Here is a 14,037-nt window from a genome sequence, read left to right as displayed (position 1 = left end):
TGTTCCATTACAGTCCTCTGGAGAATTTAAACCTTATACCATCCATAAAGCACAGAACCCAAATTTGCTTTAACAAGTCTGTCCTTTTGAGACAGAAAGAAACAGAAGACCCCAAATTGCCCTCAGTACCTTCGTTTGCTTTCGAATGTTCAGCTCTTAAAAAGAAAAAACCTAAATTTAGTCACCTAAACAAACAAGTAACCCTTATATTATGGTTGTGTGTTTTTTTCATAAAAGAGTTGTAAAAAGCCTTCAGTGTTTATTCATTCTCTATTCTGTCTGCTTACTGAGTAGCAAAGCCACTGGGGAGTTCTATTAAAATTCACTTCAGCTCTTCTTTCGAATCCTCTTAATGCTGTATGTATGCTTCCGCAGAGCATCATAGATAAAGAGGGTAATAATACTTGTTTGGCACATCATCCACGTATGAAATTGTTGCCTATAAAAATTCAAGAAGGATGGAGGAGGAATTGACTCATGTAAAATAACAGCTAAGGAGGACAAGAGGTTCACTGAAATCAAGAGAAGAACTGCTTCCTTCACTTGCTTTAAAAAAAGCATACACACCTTATTTGTATTTTTAGTTTCTTTGTTTCCTATATACTCAAACACAAGTCTAGATAATTGCAAGAGATAAGGTGGGTTCTAAAATCTGTTATGTGCTGTCTTGAGAGTCCTTGTAGCTGAAACGTCTTTTCAGAGATCAACCTTCTTCAAGCATTCAATACTCATAAAATTAGAATCGTGTAAGGATGAGGAAGGACCGATAGCGGTCCTCCAATATCTGAAGGGCTGCCATAGGGAAGAGGGCATCGATTTATTCTCCATTGTGCCTGAGGGTAGGACAAGAACCAGTGGGTAGAAACTTGTCAGAAGGAGATCCAACCTGGAAATCAGGAGGAATTTCCTGATGGTGAGAGCCATTAAGCAGTGGAACAGCTTGCCTCCCGATGTTGTAGGTTCCGCCATTGCTGGAGGTTTTCAAGAAAAGATTGGACAGCTCTCTGTCCGGGGTGGTATGAGGTCCAGGATGGTATGAGATCTCCTGCCTTGGGCAGGGGGTTGGACTAGAGGACCTCCAAGATCCCTTCCAACCCTACGACGATTCTATGATTTATGATAAGGGGCCAGACTCTGCACTTTCTGTCATATCCTCTTTGGCCATTCCCACTATATGATGGGGGAGAAAGTCTGACACTTACAGCAGAGATGATGGACGTATGGTTCTCCAGATGTTGTTGGAGTGCAGTTCCATCATTTATCATAATTTTACCCTTGGCTATAGCTCATGGTAACCTCAGTCTGGAGTGCAACACCTTTCCTGCTCTCAATGTACTGCAAGAATAGGGGACCTTTGGGCCAAATTCAACTCCACAGAAGTTCTCGGGGGCCCTTCCCAAAAGAAGCATCTAATGATACTTTCAAATAAAATGCATCTTCAAACAGAATAGTGAAATGTCTGTAGAAGAATGGCCTTGTGGCCTTGCTAAGTGGTGAAGGAGAAACATCACACCGTTCAAGTGATGATGGCTCATGGGGTTACCTTGTGTTGGTTTTGTGGGTGTTGTAGCAGAAAGAGGTAGACAGAAAAGAGATGTGTTTCTATCATAGACCAGTGCCCTGATAGTTCAGATGCTAGTTGAAGTATCCAAAAATGAATGATTCAAAAGTAACTATTTCCTTTTTTTTAGGAAATGGAAAATCAGTTACTTTTTAAACATTGTAACTGCACTGGCAAGGAACTACTTTAGAGTATTTGATTTAAGCCACTAACTAATTTTTCTTTATGAGCAACTACCCATTTTATGGCTTTTTGCTGTGTTTTAATCTTATCTCCGAGTTCTCAAGAAGGTCTCTAAATGCATAAACACCGAGAGAAACAGAACCGTAGGACACTTGTATAGTCTGAGCATAAATGGACTTAGTCACATGTACTCAATGTAAACATTTATGTACTATTTATCAAAATTCTCTCTGGGGGCAAGATGTTTAGAACGAATTTAAACACATTTGAAGGACCACATTCATTTTGAAATTTATTTATTTATTTATTCAAATATTTATATGCTGTCTCTCTCCTAAAGGATCCCAAATGACTTACGTACAGTGTTAACTAAAAAAAACCAAAAAGTAATATAATAAATTATTACAACATTTTAAAAATTAAATACATATCATATTAAAACTAATAAATAGGAGCAATGTTAAAAGTGTGCACACACACACACACATACACAACACACAACACAATACAATACTTCTTTGAAAAATCCCCTTGGTCAATTTGTCATTTAAAGCCTGCCTGAAGAGAAAGGTCTTCATCTGCTTGCAGAAGGACAGCAAAGAGGGGGTCAGTCTGGCCTCCAGTGGGAGGGAGTTCCACAGTCTGGGAGCAGCTACAGAGGAGGCTTTCTCCCATGTTCCAACCAAATACATCTGTGGGGGTTAGAGAAAGGTGTCTCCTGATGACTTTAATACCTAAGCAAGCTCATAAAGAGAAGCATAGTGGAGAATCCAACTCCCAACCTCTGCTTCCACAGCCAGATGCCTAAGCCACTGAGCTATTAAATAAATAAATAAATAAATAAATAAATAAATAAATAAATAAATAAATAAATAAATAATCAGAGCACTGACTTGCATTTAACATCATGTCAAGTTTAACCTTTAGCTAGACACAGGAAGAAAGAAAATGTGGCATGAAGCAGTATCAGCAACCGAGGCCTGTTTGCGTATTTGTTTTACACAGAATAACAAAGTGTTAGGAAGGAGGAAGCACTGGTTATCATCTGGGGGTCAGAGCTAGTACAAGATGAGCCAAAAAAAATTTCTCCTGGAAACCTGTGGAGCAAATACCGCCCGTGTCCCAATGCGCATCCTGACATTTCCCTTTGAAATTAATATAGTGGGCATGGAATGTACCGTATCATTAAGATGGGATTACATAGCTCTGAGACAGCATAATGTAACACTGTCTGAGGAGCCTCTCATCATTAAGCTAATTGGGCCACCAGTGGTCTTGATAACGGGGAGCTGCCATAAATAAGCAAAGAGAGAAGCGTTGGGAGACTCTCCTTCAGAGCCCCTCGGGGAAGTCATTAAAATTTCCATGGCCACCTCCCTTCTCCAAAACAAACAGCAACAAGATTGGCTGGACATCTCAGAGATGTCAGGATCTGAGGGCTGTTCTCCGCTAAAGTTTCCAGAAATTTCCACTCATGTCTCATGAGAACATGGTGGGTTTCCATACATCAACTTCTGAAGAAGAGGTACGTTGTGTGGTGGCGGCTGTTGTTTTGAAAAGGACCTGCTTTCATTCAATTTCATACACTGTTGCAAAGTTTGGAGGGTGCTTATGAGGCAACTCCATTTCTCTGAACAACCCAGGACTTGCTTTGAACACTTCTCCTCTGAGTTGCAACTGGAATGTCCTAGCTACACGTTCTTCATGCGAATGTTAGCAGAATAAGTCTTTGGAACATAGTGTGAAGGTCATCCAGTAACACAGTTAGAAAGAACCTCTGCCAAAGACGACGTGCCAATCAGACCAGATTATTCTAGATCAGTTGGACCAATTCTCTAACTCAATATAAACCCACTTTACATCATTTCAGGTGTTCATTGTAACAACACCAAGAAAGTCCATGGGTGGGACTTGTACTTATTTTTCCAGCTTAATGTACAAGGTGTCTTTCCATTTTCACCGATGAGACATGGATGGACAAAAGAAGACAGGATGGGTCGTGATCACAGCTCACACAAGTTACTTTTTTGTACACAAGTCCCAGAATTCCCACACTATATAGTCACCAGTCTTGCTGCTTGAGAGATTCTGGGAGTAATAATTCAAAAAGTAACTTTTCCAAGCCTTGGCCTTGTTGCATGGCTAATATAGCCATGTGTTTTAAATGGGTTTTTTTCTCTGTGCGATGATCCGCTTCCCTGCTTCGGGAACTGATTTTCGCTTTACGACGATCAACAAACAGCTGATCGTCGGGTTTCAAAATGGCCACCGGCTGAAGAAAATGGCCCCCTGCTGTTTTCTAGGACAGATTCCTCGCTTTACAAGCACTGAAGATGGCCACTGTATGGAGGATCTTCGCTGGATGAGCAGGTATTCAGCCCACTGGAATGCAGTGAATGGTTTTCAATGTGTTTCAATGGGGTTTTTTATTTCGTTTGACGACTTTTTCGCTCTACAGCAATTTCGCTGGAATGAATTAATGTCGTCAAGCGAGGCACCACTGTACCAAAAAAAATTATCTACCACTAATCATCATCATGTCTCATCAAGTAAATTCTGATTTATGGTGACCCTGCAGGGTTTTCTAGGTAGAGAATATTCAGAAGTGGTTTATCATTCCCTTCTTCTTTGGGGAGGGTGACCAGGGACTGTTCAGCTTGCTCAAGGCCACACAAGGCTGGCTGTTCTTCCTGGAGACCCAGTGGGGAATCAGACTCCCGACTTCTAACTTTTTAACTCACTGAGCTGTCTACCAAGCTAATCAACCACTAGCCGGCCACAAATCTGAACCATTCATTCTTGCTGCAACGAGGCCTGTCTTTAGATCGGATGTTTCATCTCAGTGACTTTCATTGTAGGATAAAGATACTCTTATAAATGGAATAAGAAGAACACCTGAAGTCAGATTTAAATTAGATCCACCTAATACAAATTAAAAGTGGGGAAATTGTACCCTTCTCTCCCAAGCAAGGAACCCCAACTAGAAAAAGAAGGGAAGTGAGATGACACCTTGTCTAACAACTGGTGAGTTGAATAGTGTACAAATTCACATCATATTATCTTCACATTATCAAATGCTTTCAAATTTGAGAAAAGGTAGCTCATGGTCAAAATGCGATGGTGATTTCTTGCATATAAAACAGAAAAGTGGCATGGAAGGTTGATTTATTTGCTTGCAGTTTTAATCAGAAAAAGCGCGCAAGAGCATCACTTAGAACACCAATTTTCAGGAAAGGCTGTTCAATGTTTTACAAATAAAATCATTCCTGTTCACATTTTTCAAAAGGTAGCTCTTGTACAAGGGCTTGGCATCTATGCATGTACTTGTGCGAACATGACTGTATGATTTTTTTAAAAACAATTTTGTGTTGTTGTTGTTTGTATCAGGGCAGCTGATACTTGGGAAATGATGGTTAAATCATTTTGATGGGGAAAACAATAATACAAAGAAATCAGCACGTATTGGTTTTGTCTGTCAGTTGATGAACAACATTGATTGCTGTGAGATCAATTGGAGGAAGAATTCTTTATTTGCAATATTTTTGTTACCATGGCAGTTATCCGTTGGCTTTGTGTCAGCTAGGGAGATGCTCCTCTTTTTTACACCAATTCTTGACTAACCATCTTCAGATAGTTCCTTGAACTAGAGATATCCAGGAACAACCTTTTGGAATCCCCCTTAATTGTGGGAAAAGAAATTGGGGCAAAACATTTCACTGTCCCCCCCCCCCCAGGGGAAAGAGAAGTTCTCCAACAATTGTACAGAAATGAGTCTCACCACTAGGAAAAGCTGGGGGCTAGTTTTGCTCTTCCCCCTGAAAAGATTTCCATTTTTCTGCAGTACTGCTGCTGGCTACCATTTTCCTTCCTCCAAAATGCCTGCTACATCGCATCATTCCAGCCCTATAATCTATGGTCTTGTGCCAGTAGCACAAATACAAACTGGAAATCGAATTGTGGACCATCTCTAGGATCAATTTAGAATCTCTCCAAAGGGGCCTCAATCTCTGCACCCACATTCAGGCACAGACTGGGTCGGGTGGACCTGTGCATATTTGAAACTACTTAACTTCTCCTGAGATTGGTGACATCACAGACACTATCCAATAGATGCTCAATGCAGCTGGCCTTTCAAGTGAACTCAAATTTAAAATGCATAGGGGCTGGGCATAGGGCAGGTGTGTTCTTGCTGTCAAGGAAACAGCGGGCTGCCAATGTGTAGAAGACTCCGGGTCTGCTGGGGACAGATAATTACACATACTTTGTACCTAAAATTAGTTTTATCCACTCCTGGCTTTTCAAATGGGAAAAAAGGTAAGCAAATAGCAGCTCCATGGTGTCCTAGTAATTCCTCTGAATTATTCTTCAGAGCCCCAAAGAGGAATCCCATAACAATGCACATGTAAGTCGGTCAGTAAAAGTTTTGACAGGCAGAGAAAGAAAACTTAGTCCAAGTCAGGAGGGCAGATGGGGGAAAGAAGCAATTAAAGGCTATTTGGAAACACAAAACATAAATAACTCCAGCCATAAAATATTCATTTCCTGTTGTGGAGAGAGGTGGGGTTTGAATATTTTATTTCTTTTCCGACTCTCCCCAGTGTCTTTCTGGAGAAAGAGGCTACACTTCAAAGAGTGCAAGGTCGTTACTGGTACATTGAATCTGCTGCTCTTTGAGATTTCATAGAGTCATAGAATAATTTAGTTGGAAGGGGCCTATAAGGCCATCGAGTCCAACCCTCTGCTCAAGGCAGGGATGCAAATTAAAGCGGATCCAACAGATGGCGGTCCAATTTTCTCTTGAAGGCCTCCAATGTTGGAGAGCTCACAACCTCCCGAGGTCATTGGTTTCATTGTTGTACTGCTTTAACAGTTAAGATATTTTCCCCAATATTCAGCCTAAATCTGACTCTCTGTAGCTTGAGCTGATTATTACATGCCCTGAACTCTGGGAAGATCAAGAACAGATCCTGCCCCTTGTCTCTATGAAAGCCTTTCAAGTATTTGAAAAGTGCTTTCCTATCTCCCCTCAGTCTTCTTTTTTCAAGGCTAAACATGCCCAGTTCTTCCCGTCTTTCTTCTTCATGTCTATCAACGAGTTACCTTGTGTTAGATACTTGCCTTGTGAAAGTCTACACAAGAACTGGTCCATAATGGATCCTTCTCAACATCAGCTTCCTCTTCCTTGCTCTGCCGATCACCCATGATGGAAGAGTTCACCAAAGTAGGATGGATGACATCAAGTCACGAATCTACTTGGTGGACATCCTTTAAAACTATTTGGTGAAAGTTTGGGATTTTTTTTTTTTAGTTCCACATTCAACTCCTTTTAGAAATAACTCTCTTTACAGTTTTTCTGTGTTTTCTCAATTGTACATACTTGTTGCTAGAACTGCAGTCTGGAAGACTGGGCCAAGAAAACACAAAGGCAAGCCTGGCCGGCGTTGAAGAACCAAGCTGCTCAAGTTGTTTTAAGATTTTGCAGGGTCTGGATTCCTCATCAGAAGTGATTTTGACACCATTCCCATCTCCAATAACCTTGGAGCACCTCTATGAAATTCCAAATAGCTGGGCTCATGTTTTCTGTGTCTCTTTACACCCCATGTGATGAAAGTGGGGGGGAGGGGGAAACCAACTAAAGAGAATGAGAAACTCATAATGGTGCGTTTGTCTCCCTTTTGCTCATTAGGTGTCAAAGGCTTATAACTCGTCCTGAGAAAAACACATGCTTGGCAGATATTTCGAATACACAGAGTCAGCCCTGGAGGGACTTTGAAAAGGATCAAATTAGGATGTGTCAGATGGGTTTTCTAAAACCATGCAGATGTGTAATACATAAACTGGATCATCTTTTCTGCAGTGACATGCCTGTTGAAAACAAAATTGGTGAGCTCTCTCTCTCTCTCTCTCTCTCTCTCTCTCTCTGTGTGTGTGTGTGTGTTGTGTTGGCACCTTCCTGGAAATGCAAAGACCTCTGTATGAATAGCTCATCATGCAATAAAACAGTACAGCGTAAATTCTCCCTGGGCATTCTAGCAATTGTTTCCTGGCTGAGATTTGGATGAGAATCTGGGGATTGATTGATTGATTGATTGACTGACTGACTGACTGATTGATTGATTGATTGATTGATTGATTGATTTATACCACTCTCTAAGTGCAATGCACTAATTCTAGGTGGTTTACCATGAGATAAAAAGACAATAACCATATATTATATAAAATGGAGAAACAAAACACAGAAAACTTCAAGAGGCGGAAGCTGCAAATAGAATGCAAAACAGGCAGCACATAAACAAGCAACCGACAAACACATCAGGTGGGGTTGCCAAGAAAGGACTCTTTGAAAAGCAGTGTTTTTCAGTGGTGGGAGGGTAGGCGCAGCACCACCAGGAGCTGGCTCCAGAGTCTTGGTGCCACAGAGAAGAAGGCCCTGCCTCTAATGGATGGTTTCCTGTCCTCCTTCAGAGTGGCCACCTAGAGGAGCATTGATGCAGAGGACCCAGCGGAGCAGGTAGAGGACCTTGGGAAAAGGCACTCCGACAGGTAGCAGGCTATGAAGGGCTTGGTAGGTGATCACCTGAACCTTGAATCCGAGCCGGGATGCAACAGGTCAAATGTATAGGTGAGTCAGGACTGGGCAAATGTGATCAAACTTGCTCGCATCAGCCACCAGTCTGTCCGCAGTCTTCTGGACCCACTGCAATCTTTTTAAAGCACACCTCAAGGGAACATGAGACTTGATGTACCCCCAAATAATGTTCTGGCTTGGATTAAAAACTGGCTCCATATAGAAATCCCCATTCGCCTCTCTCCAGTCCATTCCATAAAGGGGAAATTACCTAGTAAGCTGGGGTGGGCAACCTGAAACCTTCAGAACAAGGGCATGGCGTGAAAAGGAAATAAATAGAAGCTTTTCTCACTCCCTCGTAGTACTTGCTTCCAGTAGGGAATCACCCTCTGAAAATGAACGGTGGGCAGTTCAGAACAGATAAAAGGAAGGAGCTTTGCACCAAGCAACGAGTGCCACAAGATGGCTGCCAACTTGGATGTCTTTAAGCAGCGATTGAATAAATTCGTGGGAGTTGAGACGTCAATGGTTGCTGGTTGTGACAGCTATATATCCCCTCTGGTATCAGAGGAAGTATGCGTTTATAAATGAGTTGCCAAGGAACATGAGACAGGGTGTACAGTTGCTCTCATAGCTTGGTTGTGGATTTCCTCTAGGGAACATGTTGGCCAAGGCGTCAGCAGAATGCGGGTCTAGATAGGTTTTCGGCTTGACCCAACATGGTGTCTTTTATGTTATTACATACTCACCGAAATATCAAACAAGCAGGAAGAAGCAGGTGTCGTGGTAGCTTCAGTCGTAATACTGAGATAGCCGTGACACCCTCATCCTACCCTGTGGAGCCAAAAAAAAGGTGTGTTACCTTGTTTCTTTAACAAGTGGAACACATATGACCCCACCATGAGTAAACTCTTCTACAGCCACGGTGATCAGCCCAAATCACCCCCAGTTGACTTTGGTTGGCTTCTAGAGATGAGCACAAGTTTGGTGGTTTTATGCTAGTTCGAATGATGGCCCAACAGATGTTCTGAGGATCGGTGCCCTGCCTCCTTGGGTGGGCACCTCTTCAGAGGCGGTGCCCTGGCTTCCCTGCCTCACCTTCTCCAGATTTTGCCTCTGAGTAGGTGCCTGCTGGACAGGGTGGAACTTTGAACCACCAAGCACCTGTTCGGCCAAGAAACAAACTGGCGTAAACCCCTGAATCAGCACTTATTTCTATTTGTCTCACAGACCCGTCAAGCATCTCACCTGGGACCGTATCTTGGATCATGGAACAGCCCGTAAAGGCGGGATGCAAAAAAGTAGCAACCCGTAATACAAGATGGTGCTTTGTTGAGGGACATAAAGAAGTGATGAGTCCTACGGTTGCCTGGATTAGATACGTGGAAGAGCAGTTCGAAGAGAAGAGCCTAGACCGCCACTGGCGAGCATCTCAAAGCTGTGTTAAATTAAAGAGAAACAGCTTGATGATGACATCCTTGTTGATCCCCTCCCTTAATTACAGCTTTAAAGAACTACCACTTTGGTTCCAAACTCGTAAATGTTTGCCTGTATCTGGAAATGTTTATCTCGGGAATGATGCTATCACGAAGACATCTCTACATGGTCTCACAAAGATCGGGTATGGGTCTCCAAGAGTTTTTTCCCCCCCTAGATGTGACATTTTTTTTCCGTGAGAAAGGTGGGTGTGTTGAAACAGAGGTTGCTATCCTGCATGCACTTACCCCTGGGCGGGGAATGACACTTAATGACAGGTTTTCAATAGATTAAACTAACACTCTTGTCATTTTCACAGTGATTTGTTTCATTCTGAAGGGCCTTTTTTAAAGGGAAAAAAAAAACTCCAAATGATTGACAGTCAAGAATCGCTTAAAATCATGACCAAGTTGTAACAGTTTGTTTTCTTTAAAAACTCCTTCATTAAACTATAATACTGCGCTTTCCTTGAAAATCCAGCTCTGTTTGCTTTCTTTTCGGCTGAGCTGTATTCACAGCAGGGCGGGTTCCCTCTCCCCCCCCCCAGCTCCTTTTAGTATTAAAGAGCTTCCCTTGATGCGGCTTTCTGTCACAGATCTTAACTCAAAAATCATTTATTTAACATCTGCTCCGCCATCATTTCTCCAAGATTTACTTCCTTGAAAACACAACTGGGACACTTGATCCTCCCTTGTTTTCAATCTGTGATAGCCTTTAAAAAAATAATAGTAAAAGACATTATGAGAGGGGAGGGAAAGGCAGGGGTTGGAGTCAAGCTGACACCAATAAATTGTAATGACTCATTTCTTTTGCATTATTCCTGCTTAGGTAATTTCTGGGAGGACATACGAACTGCAGAGACGCTCAGAGGCAGCCTGGTAGAATTACAGAGAGGGTGACTCAATTTTCACTGCAAAATGTGTGTGTGTGTGTGTGTGTGTGTGTGTGTGTGTGTGTGTGTGTGTGTGTGTGTGTGTGTGTGTGTGTGTGTGTGTGTGTGTGTGAGAGAGAGAGAGAGAGAGAGAGAGAGAGAGAGAGAGAGAGAGAGAGAGAGAGAGAGAGAGAGAGAGAGCTATTCCAGTGGAATTGAACATATTAATTCAGCTGTATAATCAGGGATACCAAACCCCAGGTGGACCATAATATAAGCATCATAAAAAAATTGGTGTCAATGGTCACTGAAGGCTTCTCGTCAATCTGTGATTCCCATTTTTTTTAACTTCCTAAGAGCCTCTGTGTCCTGCTAAAAACACTCATCTTGTCCCCCTCTGTGGCTAAACTAGCAGGGATGTTGGCACTTACTTCTTTGGGTCCAAATCCCAAGTCCCGAGTTCAAGTCCTTGGCACCAGCTTCAAGTCCCTCTTAAGCTATTGTTGTGGCAGTGCCGTTGGCAGAATCCGGGCCTTGGAAAAGCTCCAGACACCCACTTTCTCTTTTGGTACCCCAGCATGTCATCTTTTCCAAAAGGAAAAGCCAGGAAACCAAGATCGATAACAGCCACCGGATCAAGATCAATAAATCCATTGCATTAACAAGGCCATGTATGAATTGTGGCCATCGATATGCCGTAAGTGGATAAAGCAACCAGTATGCAGGGAACTCCAAACCATCTTATTCTAAATTGATTGATTGATTGATTGATTGATTGATTGATTGATTGATTGATTGATTGATTGACTGACTGACTGACTGACTGACTGACTGACTGACTGACTGACTGACTGACTGATATCCCACTTTATCTCTTGTTTATTTTATTTATTTATTTATTTATTTGATTTTTACCCCGCCCCTCTAGACCATGTCTACTCGCGGCGGCTCCCAACATATCAAGAACAATGGTTCAGGAACGTTAGGAATAATTGCAAATCACAATCAACCAGTTGAATTTGATGGGCTGAGCAGGGATGTGAACACAGGTAAGTCTCCTGAGCTTTGTCCAAAGAGTTTCTCGACTGCACCACACTGGCTGTCGTTGCTAATGATAGCTAATCACGAGCAGCTACCTTCCTGAATGGTGTTACATTTCGCTTCTCCCAGACCGTAAAATACATCAGTTATGTCATAGTCTAGTCACGCTGGGCACATGACCACGGAAACGGTCTTCAGACAAAACGCTGGCTCTACGGCTTGGAAATGGAGATGAGCACCGTGCCCTAGAGTCAGACATGACTGGACTAAATGTCAAGGGGAACCTTTACCTAAGCCATAGAAGCCATATATCCTGCTGTCATCTCCAGCTTTGAGTTGATATAGCTCAGTGAGTTGAGCCAGGAGTTCAAATCCACTGTGCCCAGCAAGATTTTGAACTCCTGGCTACTGGAGTCCAAACCCACTGAGCTATTGCAGTGTATAGCTACACCAAGGACCAGTAAACTGCTTTTGAGCACCTAGAAAACCTTCCAAAGAGTCATCATGCATTGCATCAAATTGATAGCACTTATTTATTAATTAATAAGCAGAATCTGAAGGCCTTAGGAATGGACCTCAACAGATGAGAAACCTTGACATCTGAGTGTTCAGCCTGGAGGCAGGCAGTGCATCCTGGCCTCTCCCATTTTGAAGAGACCCTTGTCCAGCAGGCCGAGGCCAAGAGGCAGTCCCGGAAGTAGCAAAACCTGGGAGCTGGACAGGGGACATATTGTACTTGTCATCAGTGTGGACAGGATTGTCACTCTCGAATTGGCCTTCTCAGCAACACTAGACACTGTTCCAAGTCCTCCATACAGAGCCCGTTACCATGGTCTCTTGAGATTGAAGGATGCCTAATTAATTTGTTAATTAGTCTCCAGCTCTATATGCTAGCTGTGTCATTCGGCACTTCATTTTGGCATTTCGTTTTGTTATTCTTATGATTCTACATGCGGTTACAGCCGCACTCAGCTTTATTTTTCATTGGCTTTCCAAAATTCACTGTCAACGAAAAAAGACAAGTCAATTCTGCACTGCTGCTAAAAGGGGAAAATGGTAACAAATAAAAACACAACAATAATATCATTGACAATCGGCTCACTTGGCTTGAACATTTCACTGTAACGAGCCGTGATAAATATTCATAGCGCAGTCCATCTCAGAACACATAGAAGTATATTTTACTTTTTGCATCAAAATTATGAAGTTGGCTGGCTGGAACAGATCCCTTGAATGGCCACAGAGGTAATTGTCCATGTAATATTTTATCATAATTTGAAGAGAGAAGAAAACCATCATTTTGATAACAGGATAGAAATCATGGTTGTCCAAATTCCACACAGATGTTCCAACAACTTTATTCAGGCATTCATGACAGGGTTGATCTGAATGCATGAGGACGTTGATAGAGCTAGCTTCTCAACTTCTGTTCTTCTCTGCTAGTTCCACCCCTTTCTCTCTTCTTCTCTGCTAGCTTCACTTACTCCGTGTCTTCTCTCCTAGGTACTGTATTCTTGTGCCTCTGGGTCCTGATTTCGCCACTCATAGGATATACTTAAATGTCAGTCTGAATGAATGAATGAATGAATGAATGAATGAATGAATGAATGAATGAATGAATGAATGAAATTTTGCCCCTGGTCATTCTCTTTTGGTGGATGACAGGACTGTGGAGGAAACAGACAAGGCAAAAAAAAAAATGACAGCAGATCCCTTCTCGGGGAAAAATGTGTTAACTATAGGCTCAGGACAAGTGTGTATATCAGCAGGATGAGCCCTTTTAATTTGCAGCTCAAGCTGTACTAGTAGACCCCATAAGCCAATGACTTCAGGCAGTAAATGCTACAAGGTACCTTCTTAGCCCCCTGGCCATTCCCCATGACCTCAGAGGACAAAGTTGCCTGCACCATATTTTACTCTGTAAGATACACTCCTGCCTCTTTATGTGCTGGAAGGCATGATGACCCAGTGGCTAACATCAAAGTCAGGCTTAACTGCCAGGTTACCGTGTTTCCCCAAAAATAAGAAAGGGTCTTATATTAATTTTTGCTCCAAAAATACATTGGGGCTTATTTTCAGGGGACGTTTTATTTTTTCCATGTACAACAATCTACATTTATTCAAATACAGCCATGTCATCTTCTTCTGAGTGCTGCACAATGGTGGAGGGCAGGGTTTCACTTAACTGGGGCTTATTTTGGGGGTAGGGCTTATATTACGAGCATCCTAAAAATCATACTAGGGCTTATTTTCAGGTTAGGTCTTATTTTCGGGAAAACAGGGTAGTTAATTTACTCTTTACCTTGGGGAGCAAAGTGTCTCGGGCAGGCTGTGTGG

The sequence above is a fragment of the Pogona vitticeps genome, chromosome 10 (assembly GCF_051106095.1).
Source record: "Pogona vitticeps strain Pit_001003342236 chromosome 10, PviZW2.1, whole genome shotgun sequence".
NCBI classification, from domain to species: domain Eukaryota; kingdom Metazoa; phylum Chordata; class Lepidosauria; order Squamata; family Agamidae; genus Pogona; species Pogona vitticeps.
Note: the sequence above shows the minus strand (reverse complement) of the source record.